This window comes from Pseudorca crassidens, chromosome 7 (genome assembly GCF_039906515.1).
Source record: "Pseudorca crassidens isolate mPseCra1 chromosome 7, mPseCra1.hap1, whole genome shotgun sequence".
Taxonomy (NCBI): Eukaryota; Metazoa; Chordata; class Mammalia; order Artiodactyla; family Delphinidae; genus Pseudorca; species Pseudorca crassidens.
This window is the reverse complement of record NC_090302.1, coordinates 36,474,615-36,489,767: the sequence shown is the minus strand read 5'-3', so window position 1 is coordinate 36,489,767 and position 15,153 is coordinate 36,474,615. Positions and strand designations below refer to the sequence as shown.

At 42.9% G+C, this 15,153-nt stretch overlaps 1 pseudogene; it reads right to left on the bottom strand.

Annotated features, from left to right (window-relative positions):
* Positions 1-11,125: 11,125 nt before the first annotated feature.
* Positions 11,126-13,586, bottom strand: LOC137227689 (pro-neuregulin-2, membrane-bound isoform-like; annotated as a pseudogene).
* Between the last annotated feature and the right edge of the window lie 1,567 nt (positions 13,587-15,153).

Here is a 15,153-nt window from a genome sequence, read left to right as displayed (position 1 = left end):
CTCTTTTTCTATGAGTTTGTTTGTTGGTTGGTTGGTTTTTGAAGGATAATTGAATTATAACACTATGTTAGTTCCTGATATACAACATAGTGATTCAATATTGCTATACATTTCAAAACGATCACCATGATAAGTCTAGTTGTCATCTGTCACCATACAAAGATATTACCTAATTATTGACTATATTCCTCATGCTGTATATTTCATACCTATGACTCATTTACTTTGTAACTGAAAGTTTGTACCTCTTAATCTTCCCTCACTTATTTCTCTCCTCCCCCAGCCCCCTTCGCTCTGGCAACACCTGTTTGTTCTCTGTATCTATGACTCTGTTTCTGTTTTGTTACGTTTGTTCATTTGTTTTTTTGTTTTTTTTAGAGAAATTCCTTTATTTGGATGTTTTTGGTATTTAGATTCCTGGATAATCTTCTATTGTATTTTTCTTTTTCTTCTTCTGCCTTTTCAGTGAGATTCTGGGGTGTGAAAAGATGTTCAGTCCGCTGTTTCAAAATGGAAAAATGTTGTTTTTTATTTTTTAAATTTTAAAAAATATTTATTTTTATTATTTATTTATTTTTATTTTAGTTGCGGCAGGTGGGCTCTTTGTTGCGACACAGGCTTCTCTCTAGTTGTGGTACATGGGTTCCAGAGTGCATGGGCTCACTTTCATTTGTTTTTTAGATTCTACAATAAGTGAAATTATGCAATATTTGTCTTTGTCTGTCTGACTTATATCACTTAGCATAACACCCTCTGATCCATTCATGTTGTCACAAATGGTAAAATGTTATTCTTTTTTTTTGTGGCTGAGTAATAGTCCTGTGTGTGTGTGTGTGTGTGTGTGTGTATCACATCTTCTTAATCATTCATCTTTTGATGGGCACTTAGGTTGTTTCCATATCTTGGCTATTGTAAATAATGTTGCAATGAATATAGGGGTGCATATAGCTTTTCTAATTAGTGTTTTCATTTTCTTCAGATAAATATACAGAAGTAGAATTTCTGGATCATATGGTAGCTCTATTTTTAATTTTTTGAGAAACCTCCTTACTGTTTTCCATAGTGGCTGCACCAATTTACATTCCCACCAAAAGTGCATGAGGGTTCCCTTTTCTCCACATCCTGGCCAACAGTTGTTATTTGTTATCTTTTATATAATAACCATTCTGACAGATGTGATGTGATATCTCATTGTGGTCTTGATTTGCATTTCCCTGATGACAAGTGAAGTTCAGGATCCTTTTCACATGCCTGTTGGCCATCTGTATGTTTTCTTTGGAAAAATGTCCATCCAGGATCTCTGGCCATTTTAAAATTGGGTTGTTTGTTCTTCGATGTTGAGTTGTATGAGTTCTTTGTGTATTTTGGATATTAATCCCTTATTGAATATATCATTTGCAAGTAGGTTCTCCCATTCAGTAGATGGCCTTTTAATTTTGCTGATAGTTTCCTTCACTGTGCAAAACTTTATAGTTTGATGTAGTTCCATTTTTAAATTTTTGCTTTTGTTGCCCTTGCCTGGAGATATATGAAAAAAAAATGTATTGCTAAGACCAATGTCAAAGAGAGTACTGCCTATTTTTCTTTCAGGAGTTTATGGTTTCAGGTCTTACATTTAAGTCTTTAATCCATTTTGAGTTTATTTTTTATATGGTATGAGAAAGTAGTCCCATTTGATTCTTCTGCATGTAGTTGCCCAATTTTCTCAACACCATTTATTGAAGACATTGTTTTTCTCCATCATATATTCTTGTCTCCTTTGTCATAGACTAATTGCCCATATAAGAGTGGGTTCATGGACTTCCCTGGTGGTCCAGTGGTTAGGTCTTTGTCTTCCAGTGCAGGGGATGTGGGTTTGATCCTGGTAGGGGAGCTAAAATCTCACATGCCTAGCGGCCAAAAAACCAAAACAAAACAGAAGCAATATTGTAACAAATTCAATAAAGACTTTAAAAATGGTCCACATCAAAAAAATCTTGAGGACTTCCCTGGTAGCGCAGTGGTTAAGAATCTGCCTGCCGGGATCCCTGGTGGCACAGTGGTTGAGAGTCCGCCTGCCAATGCAGGGGACACGGGTTTGGGACACGGGTTCGTGCCCCGGTCCGGGAGGATCCCACGTGCCGCGGAGCAGCTGGCCCCGTGAGCCATGGCCACTGGGCCTGCGGGTCCGGAGCCTGTGCTCTGCAACGGGAGAGGCCACAACAGTGAGAGGCCCGCGTAACGCAAAAAAACCCAAAAAAACAACAAAAAAAGAATCCGCCTGCCAATGCAGGGGACGTGGGTTCGAGCCCTGGTCCAGGAAGATTCCCACATGCCGTGGAGCAGCTAAGCCTGTGTGCCACAACTACTGAGCCTGCATGCCACAACTACTGAAGCCCATGCACCTAGAGCCCATGCTCTGCAACAAGAGAAGCAACAAGAGAAGCCACCGCAATGAGAAGCCTGCACACTGCAATGAAGAGTAGCCCCCGCTCACTGCAACTAGAGAGAGCCCACGCACAGCAACGAAGACCCAACACAGCCATAAATAAATAAATATATATATTTTTTAATCTTAAAAAAAAAGAATGAGTTCATTTCTGGGCTGTCTTTTTGGTTCCATTGATCTGTATGTCTGTTTTTTTATGCCAGTACCATACTGTTTTGATTACTGTAGCTTTGTAGTATAGTCTGAAGTCAGGGAGCATGATTCCTCCAGCTTTGTTCTTTCTCAAGATTATTTTGGCTATTTTGTGTTTGTATTTTTGTGTTTCCATACAAATTTTAAAAGTTTTTGTTCTAGTTGTGTGACAAGTACCATTGGTATTTTGATAGGGCTTGCATTGAATTTATATATTGCCTTGGGTAGTATGGTCCTTTTAACAGTATTCTTCCAGGGAATTCCCTGGCGATCCAGTGGTTAGGACTCTGCGCTTCCACTGCAGAGGGCACAGGTTCGATTCCTGGTCGGGCAACTAAGATCCTGCATGCTGTGTGGCACAGCCAAAAAAAAAAAATCAAATCCATGAACACAGTGTGTCTTTCCATCTGTGTCGTCTTCAATTTCTTTCATCAGTGTCTTATCAAGTACAGGTCTTTTACCTACTTAGGTAGGTTTATTCCTAGGTATTTTATTCTTTTTGATGTGATGGTAAATGGGATTGTTTTCCTTAATTTCTCTTTCTGATAGTTTGCTGTTCACATATAGAATGGCAACAGATTTCTGTATATTAATCTTGTATCCTGAAACTTTACCAAATTCAAATTGATGAGCTTTAGTAGTTTTCTGGTGGTGCCTTTAGGATTTTCTATGTATAGTACCATGTCGTCTGAAAATAGTGACAGTTTTACTTCTTCTTTTCCAATTTGGCTTCCTTTTATTTCTTTTTCCTATCTGATTTATGTGGCTAGAACTTCCAATACTATGTTAAATAAACGTGGTGAGAATGGGCATCCTTCTCTTGTTCCCAATCTTAGAGGAAATGCTTTCAGCTTTTCACCACGTGTATGATGTTAGCTGTGGGTTTGTTATATATGGCCTTTATTATGTTGAGGTAGATTCCCTTTATATCCACTTTCTGGAGAGTTTTTTATCATAAATGGATGTTGAATTTTGTCAAAAGCTTTTTCTGCATCTATTGAGATAATCATATGATTTTTATTCTTCAGTTTGTTAATGTAGTGTATCATATTGATTGATTTGCAGATCTTGAACCATCCTGGGATAAATCCCACTTGATCATGGTGTATAATCCTTCTAATATATTGTTGAATTTGGTTTGGTTTGCTAATATTTGGCTTGCTGATATTTTGTTGAGGATTTTTGCATCTATGTTTATCAGTAATATTGGCCTGTAATTTTCTTTTTTGTGATATCTTTGTCTGGTATTGGTATCAGGGTGACGCTGGCCTCACAGAATGAGTTCAGGAGTGTTGCTTCCTCTTCAATTTTTTGAAATAGCTTGGGAGGACAGATGTTAACTCTTCTCTAAATGTTTGGTAGAATTCAGCTGTGAAAACATCTGGCCCTGGACTTTTGTTTGTTGGAATTTTTTTAAATTGCTGATTCAATTTCATTACTGGTAATTGGTCTGTTCATATTTTCTATTTCTTCCCGATTCAATCTTGGGGGACTGTACACTTCTAGGTTGTCCATTTTATTGGCATATAATTGTTCATAGTAATCTCTTATGATCCTTTGTATTTCTATGGTGTTGATTGTAAATTCTCTGTTTTCATTTCTGATTCTATTGACTTGGGTTCTTTTTTTTTCTTGATGAAACAGCTAACAGTTTATTGATTTTGTTTCTTTTCAAAGAATGAGCTCTTAGTTTTTATTAATATTTTCTATTGTTTTTTAGTCTGTATTTCATTTATTTCTGCTTAAATCCTTATGATCTCTTTCCTTCTACTAACTTTGGGTGTTGTTTGATCTTTAGTTCATTTAGGTCTAAGTTTAGGTTGTTTATTTGAGATTTTTCTTGTTTCCTGAGGTAAGCTTTTATCAGCATAACCTTCCCTCTTAGAAATGCTTTTGCTGCATCTTGTAGATTTTGGGTCATTGTCTTTTCATTTTTCTCCAGATTTTTTTTTTTTATTTCTTCGATTTCTTCAGTGAGCCATTCGTTGTTTAGTAGTATTTGTTTAGCCTCCACGTGTTTGTGTTTTTTGTACTTATTTTCTTACAGTTGATTTCTAGTCTCATAGGTTTGTGATCAGAAAGAGGCTTGATATAACTTCAATCTTCTTAAACTTACTGAGACTCGTTTTGTGGCCTAGCATATGATCTACCCTGGAGAACATTCCATGTGCACTTGAAAAGAATATGTATTCTGCAGCTTTTCGATGAAATGTTCTATGTATATCTATTAAGTCCACCTAATCTAATGTGTTGTTTAAGGCCAGTGTTTCCTTATTGATTTTCTCCCTGGAAGAGCTGTCCATTGCTATCTGTGGGTTGTTAAAGTCCCCTATTATTGTTTTACTGTCAATTTCTCCCTTTATGTCTATTAATATTTGCTCTTTGTATTTAAATTCTCCTCTGCTGGGACTTCCCTGTTGGCACAGTGGTTAAGAATCTGCCTGCCAGTGCAGGGGACATGGGTTCAAGCCCTGGTCTGGGAAGATCCCACATGCCACGGAGCAACTAAGCCCATGTGCCACAACTCCTGAGCCTGTGCTCTAGAGCCGACTAGCCACAACTACTGAGCCCATGTGCCACAACAACTGAAGCCCACGCGCCTACAGCCCATGCTCTGCAACAAGAGAAGCCCCCACAATGAGAAGCCTGTGCACAGCAATGAAGAGTAGCCCCCACTCACTGCAACTAGAGAAAGCCCATGTGCAGCAATGAAGACCCAACACAGCCAAAAATAAATAAAATAATAAATAAATAAATTTTAAAATAAGTAAATACATGCTCCTGTGCTGAGTCCATATATATTTCCAATTGTTATATCTTCTCGTTGGATTGATCTCTTGATCATTATATAATGTCTTTGTCTCTTGTTACGATATTTGTTTTAAGGTCTATTTGGTCTGATATAAACATTGCTACCTCGGCTTTATTTTTGTTTCTATTTGTATAAAATACCTTTTTCCATCCCCTCACTTTCAGTCTGTGTGTGTCTTTAGATCTTAACTGAGTCTTTTGTAGGCAGCATATATGTGGGTCTTGTTTTTGTAGCCGTTCTATGTCTTTGATTGGAGCATTTAGTCCAATTATATTTAAAGTAGTTATTTGCCTTTACTGATGAGCTTTTTCATTTTGTAATTTTCATGTTCCTAGTTGTGGCCTTCTCTTTTTTTGCTCAGAGAAGTCCCTTTAACATTTCTTGTAACACTGGTTTGGTGATGCCAAACTCTTTTAACTTTTGCTTATCTGTAAAACTTTTGATCTCTCCATCAAATCTGAATGAGAGTCTTGCTGGGTGGAGTATTCTTGGTTGTAGGTTTTTCCTTTTCATCATTTTAAATATATTGTGTCACTCCCTTCTGGCCTGCAGAGTTTCTGCTGAAAAGCCAGCTGATAGCCTTACAGGAGTTCCTTTGTATGTAACTTGCTGCTTTTCCCTTGCTGCTTTTAATATTTTCTATTTATCTTTAATTTTCACCATTTTAATTACAATGTGTCTTGGTGTGGTTCTCTTTCAGTCGATCATGTTGAGACTCACTGTGCTTCCTGGATCTGGATGTCTTTTTCCCTTTCCCAGGAAGGGACGTTTTCAGCTATTATGTCTTCAAATATTTCTCTGCCCCCTTCTCTCTCTCTTCTCCTTCTGGAACCCCTATTATGTGAATGTTAGTATGCTTGATGTTGTCCCAGAGGTTTCTTAAACTGTCCTCATTTCTTTTTATTATTTTTTTCAGTTCAGTTTCAGTAATTTCAGACAGTAATTACTCTATCTTCCAAATCACTGATCTGTTCCTCTATATTATCTAATCTACTGTTGATTCCTTCTAGTATATTTTTAATTTCAGTTATTGAATTATTCACTTCTGTTTGGTTCTTCTTTATATTTTCTAACTCTTTGTTAAAAACTTCTAACTTCTCTCTCTTTTCGTTCATTCTTCTCCCAAGTTCTTCGAGCATCTTTTTTTCCCCCACAGCAACTAATGATATTTATTTAGTACTCATTTTATATTTTCACAGTTCTCAGAACTTTTTCATTTAATCCTCACCAAAAATCCACAGAGAGAGGTTCTGATTTTACACACATTTTCAGATGGGAAAACTGAAACTCAGAGAGGATAAGTTAACTTGGTAGAATCACCCAGCCAGGAAGTGGCTTAACTGGTATTCAGATCTGGGGCCTCTGACTTCAAAACTCAAATTTATTCAGTCTCCTCCTAAGGAAGCATTTCTAAGCTTAGCCAGAGCACACTGAGGGAGGCAGGTATCATCCTGGGCTTAGGAGACCAAGGAAGCTGTAGAGCCAGATCCAGTTAATTAGCACAGCTTCCTCCCCACCTGTGGTTCTGTCAAGAGCCACCTCTCCAGGCAACCATTGACCCCTCTGTCCGGCCCCTCCTGCTTTCCTTTATACCTTCCCTGAGACCAGAGGAGGGCCTTACAAGGTGATATGATTTTCTGTGAATAACTTTCCCACAAGATAGGAGCCACCTGCAGGATGTTTCAAGGGTCTTACAGGATGAGAGAGACAGAAGGAGGCTCTTCTTTGAGCATCTTTATGATCATTGCCTTGAACTCTCTATCAAGTAGATTTGCTTATCTGCACTTCACTTAGTTCTTTGGAGGTTTTTTCTTTTCCTTTATTTGGAATATATTTCTCTGTTGCCTCATTTTGTCTAATTTCCTGTTTTTATTTCTATGTATTTAGTTGGTTGGTTATGTTTCCCAATCTTGGAGAAGTGACCTTATGCAGGACACGTCCTATGGGGCCTGGCAGCACACTCTCCTGTGGTTACCAGAGCTACTTGCTTTAGGGGTGCCCTCTTATGTGGGCTGCTTAGGACCTTCTGTTGTGGTTGGCTGACTACTGTGGACATGCTGGTAGGTGTTGCTGGTTGTCATTCCAGTTGGTTGTAAGGCTCTGTTTTGTTCAGTCTGGGTCTTGGCATGGCTGACTGCACAGCGAGGGGTGTCCTGGTCCTGGTGCCAGCTCACCAGTGGGCAGGCCCAGGTCATGAGGCAACTGTCTACAGATCCCGCCTGGGGGTCCCAGGGATAGTGCTAACCCATTGGTGGGTGGAGCTCGGTCCCAGAGTGGCTGAATGCTGGGCTGGGGGTCCCGGAGCTAGTGTTGGCCTACTGATGGGCGGGGCCATGGCCCAGAAGTGTCCTGGGGCTGGTGTGGGACGCTGGTGGGTGGGGCTGCTTCTTGATATGGCTGGCTGAGGGTCCCAGGTGACCCAGCACTGGTGATGGCTCACTGTTTGGTGGGGCCGGATCCTAACATGGATGGCTGAGGGGCCCAAAGTGTCCTGGAGCTGCTTTTGTCCTCCCATTGGTCAGGGCCAGGACCCAGGGCATCCTGGAGTGACGCTGGCCTGCTAATGGGTGGGTGTGGTCTTGACATGGCTGGCAGTGGGTCTGTGTGGTCCTGGGGTTTGGTCAGCCCACTGGTGGGTGGGGTTTGGGCCCAGGGGGGTCCCAGGGCTGATGCCCATCCACTAGTGGGCAAGGCCAGGTCCTGGGGCTACTGCTAGCCCACTAATGGGTGGAGATGGGTCCTGGGGTCTCTGGCTGTGGGGGCCAGGGGTTGCAGATTTGGTGCTGGCCCGCAGGTGAGCAGGGCCAGGGCCCTGGTGCTCCTGGAGTTGGTGTTAGCTTGCTGGTGAATGCACCGGGTCCTGACACAGCTGGCTGGAGGGTCTTGGTGTTCATGGGGTTGGTGTCCCCCCACTGGTGGGTGAGGCCTCTTCCCAAGGCTAGTGTCAGCCCACTGGTGGACCTGGGTCCTGGGGTCTCTGACTGAGGGGCTGGAGGTTCCAGAGCTGGTGTAGGCCCACTAGTTGGGTGGCGCTGGGTCCTGGGCCATCTGGTAGGTGAGGGTGTGTCCTGGGGCAGGGCTGGGGCCTCAGGGGGTCCTTTCTGCTGGTGGGTGAGGTCGTGTCCCTGCCCATCTGGGACACCTGGCCTGGGGCCTCCTAGGAGGATGCTGACTGGCTGGTGGGCAGGTAGGTTCCAGCACTAATAAGCTAGAGGGAGGATTCCAGTGGTGCTTACCAGTGCCAGTGTCCTCATGGTGGGTTGAACTCCCAAAAATGGCGGCTGCTGGCATCTATGTCCCCAGGGTGAATTTCAGTTGCCTCCTGCCTCTTCAGGAGGCTCTCCAAGGTCAGCAAGTGGGTTTGATCCAGCCTCCTTTCAAATTACCGCTTCTTCCCTGGGTCTTGGAGTGTGTGAAATTTTGTGTGTGCCGTTTAAGAGTGGGGTCTCTATTTCCCACAGACCTCTGGGTCTCCCTACACTGGCCTTCAAAGCCAAATGTTCCAGGGGCTTGTCTCCCCAGTGCAGGATCCCTGGGATGGGAAGCCCAGTGTGGGGCTTGGACCCCTTGCTTTTGCGGGAGAACTTCTGCAATTGTAATTATCCTCCCATTCACGTGTCACCTACCTGGTGGGCATGAGTCTTGACTAATTGCATCTCTGTCCCTTCTCCCCTTCTCATTGTGGTTCCTTCTTTGTAACTGTCAGCTCTTAAAAGACCTTTTTTGCTAGTCTTCAGGTTGCTCTCATGGATACTTTGTCTATAAATAGTTGCAATTTTGGTGTGCCTCTGGGAGGAGGTGAGCTCACGGTCTTTCTGCTCCACCAACTTGGCCACTCCTCAAGTCATTAAGTTTTGTTCATTTGGTTTGATTGCCTTTGGCTTTAATCTGAGGGCTGTACAGGCTGCAAAAAAAAGTACTGATGGCTTTGTAGTATAATAAAATCAGATTTTAAAAAAATTAGCAAACAACTTCTTGCAAACAAAGCAAGGAAGTTACCTTGATATTGTTGGCAGATTACTGAAGGTGTATATTCCTATTGGGCCTAATGTATATTTCAGATGATGTGTAAAGGCAGGTGTTCGTTTTAAAGACCAAACGAAGCAGCCAAATCTCTGTTTCTTTCTTCTTTCTTCAGTTTTACAGGTCGGTGTTTTTCTCTAGGTTGTGGCTATGTATCTTTCTCATGTTTTCACCCAACATTGGAAAGATGAGCTACTGGCTTTCCAAGTCCTCAGATGTTTCCAAAGCATGCCCATTTTGTTATGGGTGACCCCATCTCCTCTTGGCAAGTAATTCTATAGAATTACTCCACAAGCAGAATTATAACTTCAAGTATTTAGGGAACAATTAAACTGACAAAGAATCCTAGACCTTGAGAGCTCATCTAATCCAACCTTCTCATTAAAGGAAGGGACCTCCTTACAGCATCCCTGATAGATGTTCATCTGGCCACTCTGGGGACATTTCTTCTAACAGGGACTTGTCTTGCTCTTTAACTTGGTGATTTAATTATAAAGTACTCTGCCACTCTACAAATTCTCCCTGCATATTAGTGGCCTACTTTTCTGAACACTGTGTTCACTCAGTACTCTAAGCCATCTTAAGATGCAGACTCTATCACTCCCATTTTATTGATAGAAAAACTGAGGCACGGAAAGAAAATTCCCTAAGGTCAAACAGCTATTAAGCAGAAGAGCCCAGCCCTTGATCCCACATGCTTAGCCTGTATTTCCTCTCTATACTAAACAGAACCCTCACACATTATGACAGAAACCTATCTTCAGGTTGATCTTGATTGTCAATTTTTGGATAAGTTGTTCCACTAGTTAAGAATTCACATAACTCTTCTACTATCCAGCCCACATCTCTCTGAACTGCACATACGGTCTTAGGAAATTTTAAAAGATGTCTTCTTTAAGATGAACATATATGTCTATGACATCCTCCTGATGTACTAGTTTGATAAAGCCTTCAAAAAAGAAAATGAGATCAGTTTGCCACAACTATTTTTAGAAAAATAAACTTATTAAAATATAGCAAAGAAACTTGCACATAAGAAGCATGTGTTGAATTTTGAATTTTCATGAAGTGAACACACCTGGATAACTACCACTAAGATAAAGAAAGCATTACCAGTATCCATGGGCTGCCTACCCAAGGGCTGCCTATTCATGACCCATGACAAAACCTGGCACCAAGGCTACGCTTAGTAATAGACACAATGGTAATTAACCAAGCATGTTAAATTAGCTCTCTGAAGCATTTAGACTGTGGAATACAAAGAGGATTGGCCAGTTGGGAAATGAGGGCACATTAAAAACAGAGACACAGATATGTTATGAGAGGTTGAACAGGTGGACCATAGGGTGAGAATCCAGTCTCTGACTTGCCTTGGATCCTGAACAACTCTCTGACTCCAAACTATGTGTATCCTTAAAATAAATCCTCTTTTTCTTAAGGTTCCCTGTTCCTTGGAATCAGAAGATGCTAACACCAAAACTGTAAGCCACAAAGAATCCCCAACCTCATAATTTCAATTCCCCACTGGAACCAACTGGTAGTGGCTGCCTGGAGAACCATGGAAAATGACTCTGAGGCTGAGTTCAATGGAAAAGAGTATTGTGGTGTCTGCCATGCGGGCTTTTTTTTTTTTTTTTTTTTGGTGGGGGCGGGGGTGTGTGTGGAAGAGAGGCAGGGATGGTGCCATGAACTTGCTATTCCTGTTCTTAGCCCATATGATGAAGAAATCAATAGACGGAAAAAACTGAGTAATTAATCACCATATTAAGCTGGATATTTCAGTTTAATAAATATCCTTCCCTTAGCTGTTCCCCTCGCCCCACTCTATATCTCAGCCACAACATTTTTATTTTTTTCTTTTTATTCTGCTTATTTGTTAGAAATAACACATTCTGAACTGAAATGAACTTACCATCATTTCAAGTGTGTACTGGTTACAACTTAGCAAACATCCTTTTCAGGATGGGGTCATTTTATAAAGAAGATGGACTGTCCAGTGGAATGATTTTATTTTATCAATAAAAGTGAGACTTTTAAATGCCTTTATTATCATTGTACTGTATGATATAGACGATCATTTTGTATCACATTATTCAAGATAAATTTCAGAAACATCGGAGCCTCGCACACCTATGAGTATCTCAGAGCCAACTAGGCATGAACAGAGGAAGTAATACAATTGCTTTTGTTAATGTTCTCATGCAACAGGCGGAGGAGGTCAATGTTAGACCTGGTAAAACACATCTAGCTCTAGCTGAAATCTGAGAGAAGATGCAGCAACAAGAAAGCAGCACCGACTGGGCATGCTCCTATTCAGGCAGAGACAGGAAGGGAGTGGACGTACTGTAGAAGCTGGCCATTACGTAGTTTTGGCAGGGATCACCAGTAAACTCATTTGGGCACTTGCACAAGTATCTTGAGGGGTTTGAAATGTCTTTCACCATGAAGCACTTGCCTGAATTCACACAGAAAGTTTTCTCCTTCTGGCACACTTGACAAGATGGCTTGTCCCAGTGGTAGATGTAGATGTGGATGAAGAAGTATTTGCTCCTTCTGTTGATACTGATATTCTAATGGGAGACTCTGAGGACACACACGTTGTCTCAGTTGAAGCTGAGACATGCCAGCGATGATCTCATTTGAGTCCACAATGGTGATATTGGCAGAGGCACTGTCATTTCCTAATCTGCTGATCACTTTGCACATACATTCTCCAGAATCAGCCAGTGATGCTTTGTTAATGCGAAGTTCTCACTTCTCTGGCCTTTTTTGTATCTTGATGTTTTGTGGTTCGTTCTTTGGGTTTAATTCATCCCATTCTTGAACCATTTGAATTTGAGAGAGGAGTATTCAGAACTGGTCTCTCACCGAAGCACTAGTTTCGAATCTGCTGCAGACTCCTGACTTTTCATCTCTTCCAAACGGGGAGGCAAGGCGTACCGCTTGCACAGCACCTGGCAGACCTCCTTCTTGAGGTTCCGGCCCGTCTCGAGAGGGGGGAAGGATGCTCGGAAGGCGGCCGCTGCTGTTGGCATCGGGCTCCATGAAGAAGATATACCTGCTGTCCTCCTTGAGCCGCCCGCAGGAGGGGAACGCGGGGTGGCCCCAGGCGCACGCTGAGCAGCGAGTTCTTCTTCAAGCTCCCGGCTTTCACCGCCCACTCCTGGTGCACCTTCACCAGATAGGGCGCCTCATCTCCGGCCTCGGTGGCGCTGGGCGCGGGGCCCGTGGGCAAGGAGGGCACGGTCCCGGGCCCACGGCTGGCGGCTGGCGCTCGCCTCCCCGCGCCCCTGCCTCCCCCGCCGCCCCCTTCCTGTCGAGTGCCCCCCTGCTGCCGCCGCGGCGGGTGCGCATTTCCCTCCATCACCACCGCGGCGCGCTGAGCCAGCTCCTGCACCGAGCCCACGCTGGGCGGGGACGCCTAGCACACTGAGGACCCCGCGGGAGCCGTCTCCTCGCCGGCGGCCTCCCCCTGGCGCCACGGCCGCGGTCCACAGCAGCGGCAGAGGCGGGGCCGGGGCGCGGGGCCGGGGCGCGTGACCCAGTGACCGGTCGTCCCGGAGCGGTGCGGGGCGCGTCGCCGTCTCAGGGTGCGAGGTGCGTGCGGGCTCCTGGCTGTCGGTTCGGACTCTCCAGCCACAACATGTTTAACGGCCAGTCTCTTGAGCATATAAAGAGGTAAGGCACATCTTACAAACCAGATATGACTGCATAAGCCAGATGTTTTACAGCCTAGCCAAGTCATATGGGCACTTCCCCACAAGAGAGAAAATTGCTCCTGTTAAACTGATGAGGCTTCACTACACAGAGGGGAAAGCACTTCTGTTCCTCTTGGGAAAGGCATGTGAGGGTTAAGTTTACACTAGGTGAAAATAATTCAGTAACAATCTAAACTGTATGGGTCAACTTCAGGTTTGTAAGAGCATGAGATTGAAAGATATGCTTACAAACGTCCTGATTAAGATACTCATGACAAGAAGAGAAGCCTTTTTGAAATTTGTATTTCGGGATCATATATCACAATTCATATTCCCAATTACTAATCATGTCAGCCAATCAGCTTTTTAGAGCTCCTGTGGTGGTGAGACATGCCTGTGCTAGCTCTCCCAATTATAGAAGAAAACTACAAAAAAATTCAATGACTATGTGTTTTTTTCTGTGAAATACTGCCCTTCATTGGACAATTTTTAAATGTATTTTTATGGGCTATGAAAGAATCACATTTTAAACCAATAAATAATTTTATTTCTTATCTGTCTGCTAGGGAAATAAGGTAAGACAGAGAGAACTAAGTCATCCCTGACTAATAGGGGTTCAGAAAGTTTAACTGGCACAGCTATTCCAGCTGAACTGGTAAAGTGCTAAAAACTAGTTTGCCTTTAACTTTGACTCTGTTATAAAAAGTTGGGTCGGGGCTTCCCTGGTGGCGCAGTGGTTGAGAGTCTGCCTGCCGATGCAGGGGACATAGGTTCGTGCCCCGGTCCGGGAAGATCCCACATGCCGTGGAGTGGCTGGGCCCGTGAGCCATGGCCGCTGAACCTGTGTGTCCGGAGCCTGTGCTCCGCAACGGGAGAGGCCACAACAGTGAGAGGCCTGCGTACCGCAAAAAAAAAAAAAAAAAAAAAAAACAGTTGGGTCAACAAAACTACATTCTTAAATAACTGCTCATTAAAGAGCTAGGTGGGAAGTACGTTCTTTGGGACTTTATAGGATCTGGCTAAGATTAACTGCACATGATACTAGCAACAAGCCTTTGGAGAAATTTCATGATTGCTCGACAAAGGCTGAGGAACCAGCCAAGGTACTGGTCCAGAACTCCTGGAGCTGAGGAATAGCCCACAGTTAGCAGTCAGCATCCAGCTAAGGCTGAAGGTGGGGGCCCAAGCGAGCATTGCTTTGGAATACTGCAGTGGGCTTCTTCACACCAGTGTGAAGGCTTAAGGCACACCCAAATGCACGTGATGAGCACCTGTAAATCCTAAGCATGAATATAAGGCTTCAACCTCCCTCTTCTCGTGGCTTTCATGCCCCTACTATGGAGTGAATCTAATTCAACCTTTCAGAACATTTCTGTTTTTCTTCCTTACCCTGCTTCCTGTCCCGAAACGTGGGTACTCCCTTGCGATTACACCTCTGCCCCGGTTCTCTACGTGCTTGACCTTTCAGAATGTCATTCACTCTCAGACCTTCCATTCCGACTTGTGTGTAGCTAATTCCTTGGATAATAGATCCAAGATCTATTATCTAGAAAGATCTAGCCTGATCTTTCTTCCTAGTTCTAAGACCATATCTTCAACTGTCTATTAGATATTTCCTCACCTCCAACTCAATACATAAAATTTACTTTGGTTCTTTTACCTCTTGACTTCCCCATTTCTTTTAATGGTACCAACTTGGCACTTTCATTCAGACTCAAAACCATGGAGTCATATTTTAATCTTCTCTCTCTGACTTTTAACATCCAAATTCTCAAATTCTTCAAGATTTGTTTTTTCTTGTTGCATCTACTCTTCCCTTCTCATTCCCACCATCACCACCTTAGTTCAGATCTTCATCTTATTTCCTTAATTCTAAGATGCCTACATTTTTGTAATTTTACATACTTAAAAATAAAGATTTGTTTTATAATCAGTGTATACGTTTAATGTGAGTTTTTTATTACAAAAATCTATCATGTTGGGCTTCCCTCGTGGCGCAG